The sequence below is a fragment of the Podarcis pityusensis genome (assembly GCF_964106645.2).
Source record: "Podarcis pityusensis genome assembly, chromosome: 5".
In the NCBI taxonomy this organism is placed as follows: domain Eukaryota; kingdom Metazoa; phylum Chordata; class Lepidosauria; order Squamata; family Lacertidae; genus Podarcis; species Podarcis pityusensis.
Window position 1 is genome coordinate 99883440 of NC_138032.1, and position 16991 is coordinate 99900430.

General features: G+C 42.5%; 1 protein-coding gene across 18 annotated transcripts in view; it reads left to right on the forward strand.

Moving 5' to 3' along the window:
- Positions 1–16991, forward strand: part of CCDC91 (coiled-coil domain containing 91) — a 160681-nt gene that overhangs the window by 73902 nt on the left and 69788 nt on the right. The window lies entirely within an intron of this gene.

Here is a 16991-nt window from a genome sequence, read left to right on the forward strand (position 1 = left end):
TTCCATCTTTGCCTTGTATTGCATTGCATCGGAAAGTATGAATCTGTGATGTGAGCTTGGATTACCTGTGGAGGTCTTATGAGTTTAAATCCTCAGATAATCCATGTGTGTCGCCAAGATTAGACCCCAGAGTTCACTACCAGCAGATCGGTGGCAGAGCTAATTACTTTAGCATATAAATCTTAGAGTCAACCACCACTCACAGGGGTTATGGCAACCTTTGTACGATCAGCGGCTGCCATGAACATCAACATCTTATTGGAAAACATGGATGCAGTTCTTTGATGTAGTAGTAGGCTGGATGAGGGCAAATTGGCTGAAGCTGAATTCCTAGAGACTTTGTAGGTGGGGTGTGGGTGCGGATGGGGTTTGTGGGCCTGGGATTTGGGCATGTGGCCTTTTCTGGGCAGGGTCACATTCCTCTGAAAGAACAGATACTTTGTCCAGATGTGCTCCTGGATTTATCATTATTGTATTGCTGGAGACACTAGACACAGTGCAGTTTGTAACGGCTCCTAACCTGTGCCTCCACATGTAATATTTGTAGGACTGTTGAGTTCATGTATACAGCTTTGACAAAGGCAGACCATGAGGAAAGAAATAAAATTCATCTCTGATAGTTGTTGGTCTTTTACTTAATATTTTTTATTAAACATAACTGAATTTTCTCCTTCACTCATAATATTGGCACATTGATCAGAGGGAGACCTTTTTTATTTAACTTGAGCAACAAATCAAACTATCAGTTTCTTTTCCTGATCTATAAGCCAGCATGTAGCTATAGATTAAAGTGCAAGATTTAAAACTTGGCAAAATTGTATCTTTGATTAGCCAGCAAAGCTATTGAAGGCTGTGCCAAGTTGGAAATTTAAGAGCCTTTTCTAGGGCCAAGTTTAGTCAACCACCATCAGTTTGAACATTAAATCTTCATTTTTCTCAGTCCCCTTCTTGTCCTGCTTATTATGATAAAATGGAGATTAAGTGAACTGGAAGAAGGAAGCATTGAATGACAAAACAGGATATAATTCAAACCATTACTCTGGATTACTATTCTGAATTGCAATAATGTTCACAAACATTCTCAAATACTTTATTTAATACTGAGTAGTCAAATATTAAGAGTGTCTGCTCTAGAGAATTGTCTTATTGTATGTGGAATCAGTGGGAATGAGTTAAGAGGTTGGTCCATGATTATCTGCTCTATTTTTGGATGCAGAATTGAAGTTGCCATGAAATTAGGATTACATGTCAGAAGGGTGTAACCTAACACACTTGAAACAGAGCCATGTTCCTTAAAAAGGGATGCCAGCTGTCAGACCCCTGTTACGAACAGAAATACAGGATTTGGCATTACTACTAAACGAAATGGGCACCACTTAGATCTACAGAAATCTTGCTTGATGGGCAGTTGTTTTGTGGCTTAAAATCTTACATATATATATTAAAAGCACATGTCTTGAAGTCCTATGGTCATTTGACATTGAATAATTCTTTCCTTTCCCTTGCCAAATTTGTGCTCCTCTGATTTCCTTTTACAGCGCTGTATTTCCTGAACCACAAGACAACCCAATGCCTTTCACAGAAATGTTTCTAGAGAATGAAAATTTTAAAATAGCCATGATATGGTATACAGTAATGTCATAAACGTAGGGGTTGCTCGTGCGCAAGTTGGTGCCACTCCTGGCTAAGTTGCCTTGTTAAACCTTTTCTGTCTGGACAGCCCTACACTTCGTGGCTGTTCAGTCGCTAGCAGAATCCGTCAGTGGGCGTTTCTTAAATCTTTTCCAGCATAAAAGTTGTTTGACTCCAAATCTCCTCCTACTCTCCCTGCGCGGAAGTCTTCTGCGCAGGGAGGGCGTGGGTAGCGGAGGACCCGTGCTCTCCTCGCTGATCTCCGGCGAGGAGTCCTGGAGCCCCCTCGCCGATTCCCCCATCTGCCCCCCTTTATCCCTGGTGTTACGCTGATTTCCTTCCCCAGCTGGTGAGCCGCCTCTCCCCCTGCTGGGCCCTTCTCCAGCATCGCTTGAGAGCCTAGCCTCCGCCTCTGGCTCCGATGTCAGTTCCCTGACAAGTAAATTCCAAAAATTTTGAACCAGGACAATCACTAGAGATGAGAGAACAACACTTTTGAATGCTCAAATTTTATTTTAATAGAGCAGCAGCTACAAACCCCGGGTAATCAGGCTTCTAAGTCCCATGTGAAACTTCCGTACCTTGAACAGACTTCCTCCTTCAGAAGTTATGGCCCATCAATATAGTGTCAGGAGGAGATGCGTGACTTGGGGACGTGGAGAGAGCTGGACATGCAACCCTGCTGCCCCTTTCACACCTGCAACACCTGCATTTTCACACAAGCAACTACTGAAAAATATGGTAGTTGGCTTCAAAAATAATTTTAGTTGTGTATATTCTTCATAAGTGATTATGGATTGTATCCAACTGTGACATTCAGATCAGACCCACTGATTTCATTGGACCTACTCTGAATATTTTCATTGAATAAAACTCTATAAGAACAGCTTAAGAAGGAGGGAAACCATTAAAATATAGTAGATAAGCTCTGGGGAAAGAGGGTATTGAAAATACTGTCGTGGCATCATCATTATTATCAATAACTAATAAATGATGCAGAGGACGAGATGGTTGGACAGTGTTCTTGAAACTACCAACATGAGTTTGACCAAACTGCGGGAGGCAATGGAAGACAGGAGAGCCTGGCGTGCTCTGGTCCATGGGGTCACGTAGAGGCGGACACAACTAAACGACTAAACAACAACAATAAATGATGTGGGTTTTCTGGAAAAGTTTGAACAGAGATTTCCCTATGCAAATTAGGGTAACTTACATTAGGGCAGGATAACCTTTAGCATGTTTCTTTTGATTGTATGTGGTAAAGAAATCTTTAAAACTGCAACATTTGCCTAATACTGGTTTACAATTGACATCTATTTGTTACTAAACTGTTGTGTATTTTATTTTTTAAAAAATATTTTTTATTATTTTCTTTTCCCATAAAAATATCCAATATCATTACTAAACATTCATTTTTCAATTTCACCCCTCCCTGTTGACGTCCCTCAACTTCCATTTCTGGTTTATTACATCAAATGCTACATTCTGCTGTTTATATATTATACTATGTTATCACATTGTTACACTCTTGTTCTCAGTAAATAAAATTGAAAATGTTTATTTAAACCCTGCCAGTGAGTCCATATTTTTTTGTTTTGTTTTTGCAAATATATTGTAAAGAGTTCCCATTCTTTTTCAAAATCACTATTGTCCTTTTCACACAGTTTGTCCCTTAACTTTGCTAACTTAGTTCATCAATTTTTCTTGCCATTGTTCTTTTGATGGTACTTCTCCCGTCTTCCAATTTTGTGCTATTAAGATTCCTGCTGCTGTTGTAGCCTACATAAATAATGTCCGTTTTTCTTTCAGCAACTCTTGTCCTAAAATACCTAACAAAAAAGCTTCTGATTTTTTAACAAATGATATTTTAAACATTTTTTTTCAGTTCATTGTATATTATTTCCCATTTTTTAAAAATAATCTTGCAATCCCACCACATGCGGTAAAATGTACCTGCCCCTTCTTTACACCTACAGCAGTTCTTTTGTTCTGTTTTATACATTTTTGCCAGTTTTACTGGTGTGATGTACCACCTATACATCATTTTCATGTAATTCTCTTTCAACAATATGTAATCTGTAAATTTCAAATTCACTTTCCAATGCCTTATCCAATCCTCACTTTGTCATCATCAATCTTTATTACGGTCCAGAGACCCAACAAATCGTTACAAAGCAATACACAATTCATACAGCCTACCTCCAGGTTAAGCAAGCATTTTGTTCAGAATATAGGGATCATTGGTTCTTGCAACCACCGATAAAAACTTTGCCACTGCTAATGTTCTAGCATTTGTCCGGTCTTCCAATAGGAACCTGACATAGTGAGCCTCTGATTTTCCCGGGAAAGGTACCAGCAAGGGTAGTATCAGTTCAGCCCTTGCTTGCTCATATTTTGCACAATGCAACAAAATATGTTTTATGGAATCGATGTCTTGAGCACATCAGCAAAGTCTGTCCTGGTAGAGAACTCCTCTCAACCTACCATCAAACACTGCAGAAGGAAAGACGTTTAGTCTGGCTTTGGTGAAAAGCCTTCGATAGTTTGGTACTGTCAGGTTTTTAAAGTAAGATGTTAACTTAAAGACATGCCCATATTGTCCTCCTACTGCCAGCGGACTACAGACGGCGTGTGATCGAGATCGCAAGTCACTGTGTGCATTATCCCATAATCTTTGCTTTAACGTCTTTAGGGCGCCTTCATAACCCAGGTAATACAGTGGGGGGGGGGTGACAGACCAATAGAGGTGGCTTTTTTAGCCATGGTTTTCTGACATTCGCTGACAAATTCCTTATTGGTCAGGTGTTGGTAGAAACCCTTCCCTAGATCAAACACTGAAATCCTGAGCCAATGTTTTAGGGCAGCCCACCACGCTTTAATTGAAATTGGGCATTCACCAGCTTCTAACAGAAGTATGGAGTTGGGGACACAGTTGGGAACCTGCAGCAGAGATCGTAGAAATTTTGCCTGAAAGCCATCTAGCTTTGGCAGGTCCCCATTATGCCAGACATTTGCAGCGTACAGGAGTTGGGAAATGGGTTTTGCGTTGAAAACCCTTACGGCTGCTGGAACATATTTGCCGCCCTTTTATGGGTATGTTCATAGCAAAAGGAAAAACAAAGAAACAGTGGGGTCACTCAGAGGAGAAGATGGTGAAATGCAAACAGGGGACACAGAAAGGGCTGAACTCCTCAATGCCTTCTTTGCCTCAGTCTTCTCCGATAAAGAAAACAATGCCCGACCTGAAGAATTTGAAGCAAATGATTCAGCAAAGGAAACACAGCCCAGAATAACTAAGGAGATAGTACAAGAATACTTGGCTAGTTTAGATGTATTCAAGTCTCCAGGGCCAGATGAACTGCATCCAAGAGTATTAAAAGAACTGGCAGATGTGATCTCAGAACCACTGGCAGTCATCTTTGAGAATTCCTGGAGAACAGGCGAAGTCCCGGCAGACTGGAGGAGGGCAAATGTTGTCCCTATTTTCAAAAAGGGGAAAAGAGAGGACCCAAATAATTACCGCCCAGTCAGTCTGACATCAATACCAGGGAAGATTCTGGAGCAGATCATTAAGCAAACAGTCTGTGAGCACCTAGAAAGGAATGCTGTGATCACCAATAGTCAGCATGGATTTCTGAAAAATAAGTCATGTCAGACTAACCTGATCTCGTTTTTTGACAGAATTACAAGCCTGGTAGATGAAGGGAACGCAGTGGATGTAGCCTACCTTGATTTCAGCAAGGCATTTGACAAGGTGCCCCATGATATTCTTGTAAAGAAGCTGGTAAAATGCGGTCTTGACTATGCTACCACTCAGTGGATTTGTAACTGGCTGACTGACCGAACCCAAAGGGTGCTCATCAATGGTTCCTCTTCATCCTGGAGAAGAGTGACTAGTGGGGTGCCACAGGGTTCTGTCTTGGGGCCGGTCTTATTCAACATCTTTATCAACGACTTGGATGATGGACTCAAGGGCATCCTGATCAAATTTGCAGATGACACCAAACTGGGAGGGGTGGCTAACACCCCTGAGGACAGGATCACACTTCAAAACGACCTTGACAGATTAGAGAACTGGGCCAAAACAAACAAGATGAATTTTAACAGGGAGAAATGTAAAGTATTGCACTTGGGCAAAAAAAATGAGAGGCACAAATACAAGATGGGTGACCACTGGCTTGAGAGCAGTACATGTGAAAAGGATCTAGGAGTCTTGGTTGACCACAAACTTGACATGAGCCAACAGTGTGACGCGGCAGCTAAAAAAGCCAATGCAATTCTGGGCCTCATCAATAGGAGTATAGCATCTAGATCAAGGGAAGTAATAGTGCCACTGTATTCTGCTCTGGTCAGACCTCACCTGGAGTACTGTGTCCAGTTCTGGGCACCACAGTTCAAGAAGGACACTGACAAACTGGAACGTGTCCAGAGGAGGGCAACCAAAATGGTCAAAGGCCTGGAAACGATGCCTTATGAGGAACGGCTAAGGGAGCTGGGCATGTTTAGCCTGGAGAAGAGGAGGTTAAGGGGTGATATGATAGCCATGTTCAAATATATAAAAGGATGTCACATAGAGGAGGGAGAAAGGTTGTTTTCTGCTGCTCCAGAGAAGCGGACACGGAGCAATGGATCCAAACTACAAGAAAGAAGATTCCACCTAAACGTTAGGAAGAACTTCCTGACAGTAAGAGCTGTTCGACAGTGGAATTTGCTGCCAAGGAGTGTGGTGGAGTCTCCTTCTTTGGAGGTCTTTAATCAGAGGCTTGACAACCATATGTCAGGAGTGCTCTGATGGTGTTTCCTGCTTGGCAGGGGGTTGGACTCGATGGCCCTTGTGGTCTCTTCCAACTCTATGATTCTATGAAAAAGAATCTGAGTATGGCTAGCTTTGTGATCTTCACCTTTTGAAGGGAGGTTTGCCAGTGGTGCTTCCAAGATCCTGTATGATGGAATGTGAGCCCTAGATAACTGAAGTATTTGATCTGTTCAAGGTTATGGCCATCCAGCACCGGGAGAAGCTTCTTTCGAAAACTAAAATTTTAGATTTTCCATAATTAATGGATAAACCATTTCCAGAACAGTAATCAGAAAATTTCCTCAACAGATAATTCAAACCCGGCCTGGAACGTGAGATGATGGCCGCGTCATCAGCATATAACAACAAGGGGGTCCTTCTCATTCCTATTTTTGGAATGTGTCCATCTGGGTCCATTAAGCTCTCTTCTAGGTCATTTAAGAATAGACAAAACAATGTGGGGGCCAAAATGCATCCCTTTCTCACCCCCCTAGTCATCTCGATGCTGTTCGATAACTGTCCCTGTCGACCGCATCATACCTGCAGTTTGGTTCCATTGTACAGGGCTTTTATAAGAAAGAGGAGTCGTTTGTCCTGCAAAATCAGATTTAATTTGGACCATAGCTGGGATCTGGGGATGGAGTCAAATGCTGATTTCAGATCCATTAAGGCCATGAAGAGTTTACCCTGTAGAGGCCTGGTATACTTCTCGGCTAGGAAGGACAGCATTAGACAATGGTTTGATGTTGAATGGTTCTCACGAAAAGCTGCCTGGGCTTCAGATAGTATATTATGTTCATTTAGAATAGTTGTCAGTTTTCTACTGAGGAATCAGGCATACAGCTTCCCAATTATTAAAAGCAGGCTAATTGGCCTATAATTGGAGGGTACATTTGGGTGGCCTCTCTTAAAGATTGGGACTACTATAGCATGTTTCCAGCTTTATGGTACTTTACCCGAGTTATTTACTACCGTAAAAAGTGCTGCCAGAAGTGGAGCCCACCAGTGCTGGTTTGATGTAATCAGCTCCACTGGGATAAAGTCTTTCCCCGGAGCCTTTCCGCTCTTCAGATTCCCAATTAATGTATGGACTTCCTCCACAGTAACCGGCCTCCAATGAGGGAGCAGTGACATTTCTGCCCTGTCAACATCCTGGAAGCTGGAAGGGAGGTTTGGATTTTCCATTAATATATTTCTGAAGTGGTTCTCCCAAACCTGAGCTGGAATGGCACAGCTGGGGGCTGAAGAACTATTTTTCATTGAGTCGGAGACCAGTTGCCAAAAGAGTTTAGTTTCATTGTTTAGTGAGGCATTCAATAGCAGGGACCAGGAATTTTGTTCGGACTGCCTTTTTTTATGAGGCCAAAAGGGCTTTATACTCTTTTTTGATTTTGAAATAAGATGGAGGTAAGTAATTTAGTCCAGCGTTTCTATAGGCCAAATAAGCGTTCCTTAAGGCTTCCTTCTTTGTGTGGCACTCTTGGTCAAACCAACAGTGCCCTTTAGCAGTGCGTGGCTTGCCGGCTGAGTTTATGTTGACAGAGACCACATCCTTCGTAAGCTGTCGGGGAGGAATCTATTCATAAATTGTTTATTATAATTGATCTTAACTTAATTGCAGTTTGTGAATTCAAACTATTCTCAAGTGCAATTGCTATCTCAGGTGTCCATTTTTTTCTACGCAATGCTAGATCATTTGCTTTATCTATTTCCTCATGTTTTATGTAAGAGTGCTGCATTGAATTTTGGCCAGTAGTGGAGATGATTAGAGGTAGGTGGTCACTTTCAGTCCTATTTCAGTCTTATTATGGAAGTCCAGGGGGTTGGACTCGATGGCCCTTGTGGTCTCTTCCAACTCTATGATTCTATGAATTCGAAGGCCTCCCTGTTAGTGAGACAGTAGTCTATTGTGCTGGCTCCATTTGTATTTATGAATGTGTACTCGCCTTCTCTGTCCCCGGGGAGCGCCCCATTAGCAATAATAAGGTCAAGACTTATTTGTAAAAAAGCCAGGCAGAAGCCAGCATAGTTGATTTGACAATCTTTCGAATGTCTGCGAGGGGGTGGGTTTAGAAAGAGGGCGCTATTTTCCTTTAGATCTCTTAATATTAGGAATTTTATTTCCAGGCTATCATCATTTGAGCCTATAATCTCCCATTAGGTAAAATAGCGATCCGAGGTACTTAATTTGTAGGGAAAAAAGGAAACTATGGAATTTACGCCATGTGCTCTCGATCTGTGTTTGCACTGTATATGGTGGGATATAAGCTGAAACAAGAATGATACTCTTGGATTCCAGATGCAAAGTGATCCCCAGTGCCAGCTGCTCGAAAACTGAGCACTCAGTAACCTGTGATGCCAATTGAGTGGAAACCAGAGTTACTAGGTCCCCCCTCGGTCGTCCCCTTCTGAGCAGTTTAGAGGCCTTGATTTCATAGGCGTGGTGACCCTCGAGAACTATGTTGTTAGTTGACCAAGTTTCCTGCAGCATTATTATGTCAAAACATGTTATATATTCACGAAATGGCTCGTCCCCTAGTTTGTTGGCCCAACCCGCTATGTTCCACGAGATAATGTTAAAGCTGCACGTTCCATAGCTGGCTTGGCTTCATTGTGGAGGGGAAATTGTTATCAGCTCTCCCACTGGTTCGGTAGTGATGCAACCGTTCTTAGGATATGCAGGTTGTTGTTCTCTGGGTTGAGTTGCAGCATTTTCCCGATTTCCTGGCATCGACGGTGTTATCTGAATTGCTGGGACCATCGGGGGGTCTTCATCAAAGACAATTAGGAATGAGTTCTATTTGATGTAGTGGGTTCTGAGTTCTGTGCTCTTACAAAATCGTCCATTTTACTCTGCTTTCTCTTCTGCTGTGGGCTCACTTGTGGAGATGAGGCCGGTCGCTTCTTTTTCCTAGACATTTCCCCAGAGATAGAGCCGCTACTAATTTCTGCTGTAAATCAGGAAGCTCGGTGTCCTCCCACGAATTGTATATTATGACCTAAATCCTGGGCCCACTTAATCAATACTGATTTAACTTCTTCATCTTTAGTTTCCCATTCCAACAGTATATTGTACACCTTCTTTAATGATTTGGAATGATTGTCTATAATATCCTTTTGGAATTTAGAAACTGTGTAAGTGAATCATCTCTTGTCTTCTTTGAAGATTTCATTTAATTGCCTGTGGTGCAACCAGCTCTGAAGATGTTCCTTTATCTCATCATAATCTTTCAATTTTAACTTTCCTTCTTGTTCTGTTAGTAAATCTCTATCTGTTAGCCATGTTCCTTTCATTGTTGACATTTTAACTGATAATGCTTCAGTGGGTGATAACCACCACAGGGTTTTGGATTCCAATAATTATTTGTATTTTTCCCATACCTTTATTAAAGATTTCTTATTATATGATTGTGGAATCCTTTTATCCTTTGCTTTCTCATACCACAAGTATGTGTGACATATCATGTCCTTCCTACTCTATTGCCTCTTCTTTTTCCAATTTGATCCAATCCTGAATCATGCTGCTTCATAATAAATTTTAAAATCTGGAAGGGAAAAGTCTCCTCTTTCTTTTAAATTTTAAATTTGTAAGTATGCTTTATACTTGGCCTCTTCCCACTCCAGATAAATTATGAAATATCTTTTTGCAATTTTTTGAAACAGACATTATAACTTATTATCGGTATTGTCTGAAAGAGGAACATTTTTGGGACTTCCGGGTTAGCGCCCCGGCAATGGCGGATTTCCTCTGATCGGGAGGAATCCGCTTCGTGAGAACTAGGGTCTGGACCGCCGCAGCGAGGCGGAGACCCACAAAAAACCACAGGCGGGAGAAGCCTGTGGACATGGGATTCGGCTGGCACCTTTTGCGCCTCCCCTACTCGCGGGGAAACCCGGTTTCGGGGATCCGGAGCGACGTGGGGTGAATGGCGCGGTGCTTCGAATCGACTGCTCTTTTCACGGAGTGAAGCCGCATTGCTGTTGCCGGAGAGCGCTGACTTTTTCCTGTGGACAATTGGATTTTAAACAACTGCCCGTGAGTAGAACGGAAAATTGAACTATGAAACTTCTTAATTTGGCACCGAAGCGGGAAGGTCTACACAGGAAGTCCGCCTTCTGCTTTTGTAAATAGATTGAAGCAAAGACATTGCAAACTAGAGTCCCCTCCCAGTTTGGTGTCATCTGCAAATTTGATCAGGATGCCCTTGAGTCCATCATCCAAGTCGTTGATAAAGATGTTGAATAAGACCGGCCCCAAGACAGAACCCTGTGGCACCCCACTAGTCACTCTTCTCCAGGATGAAGAGGAACCATTGATGAGCACCCTTTGGGTTCGGTCAGTCAGCCAGTTACAAATCCACTGAGTGGTAGCATAGTCAAGACCGCATTTTACCAGCTTCTTTACAAGAATATCATGGGGCACCTTGTCAAATGCCTTGCTGAAATCAAGGTAGGCTACATCCACTGCGTTCCCTTCATCTACCAGGCTTGTAATTCTGTCAAAAAATGAGATCAGGTTAGTCTGACATGCCTTATTTTTCAGAAATCCATGCTGACTATTGGTGATCACAGCATTCCTTTCTAGGTGCTCACAGACTGTTTGCTTAATGATCTGCTCCAGAATCTTCCCTGGTATTGATGTCAGACTGACTGGGCGGTAATTATTTGGGTCCTCTCTTTTCCCCTTTTTGAAAATAGGGACAACATTTGCCCTCCTCCAGTCTGCCGGGACTTCGCCTGTTCTCCAGGAATTCTCAAAGATGACTGCCAGTGGTTCTGAGATCACATCTGCCAGTTCTTTTAATACTCTTGGATGCAGTTCATCTGGCCCTGGAGACTTGAATACATCTAAACTAGCCAAGTATTCTTGTACTATCTCCTTAGTTATTCTGGGCTGTGTTTCCTTTGCTGAATCATTTGCTCCAAATTCTTCAGGTCGGGCATTGTTTTCTTTATCGGAGAAGACTGAGGCAAAGAAGGCATTGAGGAGTTCAGCCCTTTCTGTGTCCCCTGTTTGCATTTCACCATCTTCTCCTCTGAGCGACCCCACTGTTTCTTTGTTCTTCCTTTTGCTACGAACATACCCATAAAAGCCTTTTTTGTTGCTTTTAACCTCTCTAGCAAGCCTGAGTTCATTCTGTGCTTTAGCTTTTCTGACTTTGTGTCTACACGTGCTGGCTATTTGTTTGAATTCCTCTTTGGTGGTTTCCCCCCTTTTCCATTTTTTGTACACATCCTTTTTTAATCTTAACTCAGTTAAAAGTTATTTAGATAGCCACCCTGGCTTCTTTAGGCACCTTCCATGTTTCCGTCTCATTGGTATTGCCTGACGTTGTGCTTTTACTATCTCCCTCTTAACAAACTCCCAGCCATCATGAACTCCCTTTCCTTTTAGTATTACTGTCCATGGGATCTCACCCAGCACTTCCCTAAGTTTGATGAAGTCGGCTTTCTTAAAGTCAAGAAATTGAGTCCTAGTATGCTTGCCTGCTCCTTTCCGCTGTATAGTAAACTTCAGAAGAGCATGATCACTCGCACCTAATGATCCTTTCACTTCTACCCCACTAACCACTTGCACTATTTTAGTGTTGTTAGCCGCCCTGAGCCCGGCTTCGGCTGGGGAGGGCGGGATATAAATAAAATTTATTATTATTATTATTATAACCAGGTCATCAACATTGGTTAGGACCAGATCTAAAATGGCTGTTCCTCTTGTTGCTTCTCCCACTTTCTGGACAATGAAGTTGTCTGCAAGGCCAGTGAGGAATCTGTTTGACCTTATGCTCTTGGCTGAGTTTGACATCCAACAAATATCCGGGTAATTGAAGTCCCCCATTACTACTATCTCCCTTCCTTTTGCATGCTTGGCCATCTGTTCCAGGAAGGCATCATCTATGTCCTCCGTTTGGCTTGGGGATCTATAGTAAACTCCCACAATGAGGTCACTGTTATTCTTCTCTCCCTTAATTTTGACCCAAATGCTCTCACTTTGGCTTTGAGGTTCTAAATCTTGGATCTCTTCACAGGTATACACATCCCTGACATATAACGCCACTCCTCCTCCTTTCTTGTCTGGTCTGTTTCTCTGAAATAGATTGTATCCCCCCATTATTACATTCCAATCATGGGACTTATCCCACCAGGTTTCAGTGATGCCTATTATGTCATATTTAGTTTGCTGTACCAAGAGCTCAAGCTCATCTTGTTTATTTCCCATGCTTTGCGCATTAGTGTACAGACATTGAAGTCCATTGATCATTCTCCCGTGTCTCTTATTTAAGGATTTTTTCCTCCCACCACTAGGTCTGCGTGCTGTTTGCTCCATTTGCTCTATGACATTTGGTACTATTTCTGGGTTAGCGGGGGGGCCGCTAGGGGCGCCTTGGAAGATGGCGGAATTAACATCTATCCAGCCCGCACGAGGTAATTAGAGGCTGATTATGGGGAGTAAATCAGTCTCCCTTCATCTCTACAGGGGGGAGAGATGCAGTTTTCACCCGCTGTTGCCATAAATCACCCCCGAGTTTGGAAGAAGGAGGGGGTGAGGCACTGGGTGCACAACCCTCGGCGGGCCTCGGAACTCCTCCGAAGCTGCTTCCAGGTGCGAAACTAGTTGCGCTACTTAAAAGGGAAAAAATTGGTGAAAGATAATGCACATGCTTCAAGAGAGGCAGGAGGTTCTTATCTGCTAACAATTTTACCACTGAAATGAAGAAGACTGAGACGGAAGATTACATCAAAGTACTACAGACATGGTATGTGGAATGGAATGCAACGGAAATGAAAGGGGGGGGGATGACTTTTTATTTTTTTTGCTCTATGTGATTACCTAATAACCCTCCCTCTTAGAAGATCCGTCACAGCAACTAATTGCAAATGGGACTAAAAATGAATTGTGTGGGAATAATATGAACTTAAAGGTTTTACTCTGTGAAGGATTTGGAAAGAAGAAGGGCTCTCCTGTGACGCAGTAAGAATGGAGATTTGATACGAGACCTGTGTTGCAGGAGGTTTGGTCTTGGGGAGGGTGAGCCAAAGATTTATTATTTTCGAGGAGATTGCGATCTGGAAGGGGCAGCCCTCCTGGAAAAAGACTAATTTACGATGCAACAGGTCGGGAAAGTTAAAGAGCGAGCTTTTAGACTGTATTTCATCGGAATGGCAAGATGGCGATTGCTTGCTCGAGCGGAAATGCGTGGACTATTGGATGAGAGTGATTTCCAAGAGAGCAGTACAAAGCCCACACAGAAACACCCACTTGCGGAGCAACTCGGGGGTGAATGAAAAGGAAAATGAGTAACGACAAGGATTGAGAAGAGGGGACTGGAAATATCATTCTTAAGATGAAAGCAGCACAAATATTCGGGGATTGGACTCCTGCCGATCAAGAAGCATGGGTACCCCCCACAAAAATTTATAATTTGGAAAACAATTGGATTACATGATATGTATTGTTATAGTTTGGTTTAATTGGTTTGATGTGTTTAATTTGGTAATCTGAAACTTTATAAAAATTATTTAAAAAAAATATATTTCTGGGTTAGTGGAGTCTGTAACCTGAAGCGTATGTAACCTGCAGCGTATGTAACCTGAGGTACCACTGTATTGAGGTTGAATCCTGATAAGACAGAACTACTGTTTTGAGGGGACAGGAGGCGGGCATGTGCGGAGGACCCCCTGGTCCTGAATGGGGTAACTGTGCCCCTGAAGGACCAGGTGTGCAGCCTGAGAGTCATTCTGGACTCACAGTTGTCCATGGAGGTGCAGGTCAATTCTGTGTCCAGGGCAGCTCCATCTGGTACGGAGGCTGAGACCGTACCTGCCCACAGGCTGCCTCGCCAGAGTAGTGCATGCTCTGGTTATCTCCTGCTTGGACTACTGCAAGGCACTCTACGTGGGGCTACCTTTGAAGGTGACCTGGAAACTACAACTAATCCAGAATGCGGCAGCTAGACCGGTGATTGGGAACGGCCGCCGAGACCACATAACCCCGGTCTTGAAAGACCTACATTGGCTCCGAGTATGTTTCCGAGCACAATTCAAAGTGTTGGTGCTGACCTTTAAAGCCCTAAACGGCCTCGGTCCAGTATATCTGAAGGAGCGTCTCCATCCCCATCATTCTGCATGGACATGGAGGTCCAGTGCCGAGGGCCTTCTGGCGGTTCCCTCCCTGCGAGAAGCCAAGTTACAGGGAACCAGGCAGAGGGCCTTCTCGGTAGTGGCACCCGCCCTGTGGAACGCCCTCCCACCAGATGTCAAAGCGAACAACAACTACCAGACTTTTAGAAGACATCTGAAGGCAGCCCTGTTTAGGGAAGCTTTTAATGTTTAATAGACTATTGTATTTTAATATTCTGTTGGAAGCCGCCCAGAGTGGCTGGGGAAACTCAGCCAGATGGGTGGGGTATAAATAAATCATCATCATCATCATCATCACCATTATTATTTACATGTGATAATTTTAATAATATTCCTGTTAGATAGCACTACCCATGTTTAGCTTGGTTTGAAATCTATACAGTGATACCTCGAGTTACAAACGCTTCAGGATACAAACTCCGCTAACCTCGAAGAGTTACCTTGAGTTGAAAACTTTGCCACAGGATGAGAACAGAAATCGTATGCCGGCGGTGCAACAGCAGCAAGAGGCCCCATTAGCGAAAGCACGCCTCTAGTTAAGAACAGTTTCAGGTTAAGAACGGACCTCCGGAATGAGTTAAGTTCGTAACTATAGGTAGCACTGTATAGCTCTGAATTGGCAAAACAAAACACCTCTTAAGAGATTTACCCTAAGCTTGTTTGCTCTAAGAATGTTGGTGTTTGAAAAACTAAGTTTAATTTTTACTGAAAAAAGATGTGCTGCAAAACCATGAACTCTGGTTTTGATGTAACACTTACCCAAGGCTTGCTGTTCCCACTTGCTAGCAGAGAGGAGAAAGAGATCATTGCATTTACTGTAGACTGTTAACCATTACTTTATGTGACTAGCAGGCACACCCATTAACTGGTGAAATTGATGGAGTTATATAATTCAATGCTTTGTTACTTCTGAGTAGACATATATAGGATTGTGTTGTCAGACGTTTTGCAAGTTGCTGAACATTTGACATTGGTCATTCTACAGCTTTTTATCTCCTACTTCCCTTCAAATGTTTGACTGTTCTTTTTTACATGCTCAAATATTAAACACCTACATTGTTGTTATTTGACGTAAACGTTACAGCGTAGGGAAATGTGTATTTTGGCTAGTAAGATGCCTGTTTTAACTTTGTGGCTACCAGATTTTATTGCCATGCTGAAAGAAGAATTGCAGTTTTTCATGGAGGAATCGTGCAGCACCCTAAGGACTAACATTTGTGTGTGGCATCAATCCAGTCTTATGCATATGTAGGAATTTACCATGGAGTAAGTTCCACTAAGCTCAGTGGTGCTCACTTACGAAAGCAGTGCTGCTTACTTTTGATAACACGGAGTGTTATCAATGACCTTCAGCAGCAAGGTGGCTTTTAAGCTTTTCCTTAGAAATAATAAAAATAAACCCTTACAGAGAATGGTTATCATTTCACTGCTAGCCTGAAGTAGTAATCCCTTAATTTAGGAAACAGGCTATCCATTCTCTCATTGACTTCAAGGGTTGCTGATGGAAAGAGATTTGGTACTTAAAAACAATTTAGCTTTCTTTCATCTTGGTTCCCTGCTTAGTTGATTAGCACTGATAAAATAACTACAGGTAACCTACAGAGAGATTGGCTCTTGCCCTGTCTCCTCACCTTCTGAATTTGAGATGATAAGCCGCAAAATTGCAAAACCTGAGAACCTCATTGTAACTGAAGTAATTAATTGCCCTGGTGAGTACGTTGTCAAAGCCTGCAAGTACCACTGTATGGGTATGAGAGGCAAGTACAGTGCTAAAAGGCAGCAAATAGGTGTATTAACAGCATTTGCTGAGACAGGTAATTGGAAAATGCCAATGACTAGTGTGGTTTTTTGTTGTTCTAGGCTGTTTGCATATATGCATCATCTTGCCTAATGCTTTCCACCAAATACATATTTTATTTTTCAAAACCAAAAATCTATTTTAGATTTGGAATGCTGTGCTTCCTTGCCTAGCTGTCTGTGCATGCCAAGGATTTGCTTTTTTTTATAAAATAAGCCTCTTTTAGCATAATTGTAATTGCAAATAGTTCAGTCAAACTTATTTAAACATTATGTTGCCTATTTAACCATAGTGTTATATCTTTTGAGTGGATAGAACATCCGTTTTAAAGGAATAATGTAAATAGCATATTGTATTAGAATTTGAATTAGACGGTGCCACTGCAGGAAGGATGAGACAGAGCTAAGACTAGCAATCAACTAAAGGAAATTGCTGGGCATAATATGAGCTTGCTTCTCTTATAACCCTTTTCAAAGGCTGATTCCTTCCCCCTCCTGCTTTGCTTACCTGAGCCTGGTATGGCTCTGATTCTGCTTGCGTCATACTGCTGTTTTAGCATGTTGGTGGGGTTTATTGGGGGGGCACTTTCTTAATGTTCACAGTTCTGATGTCTGATCTCTTCAAGTT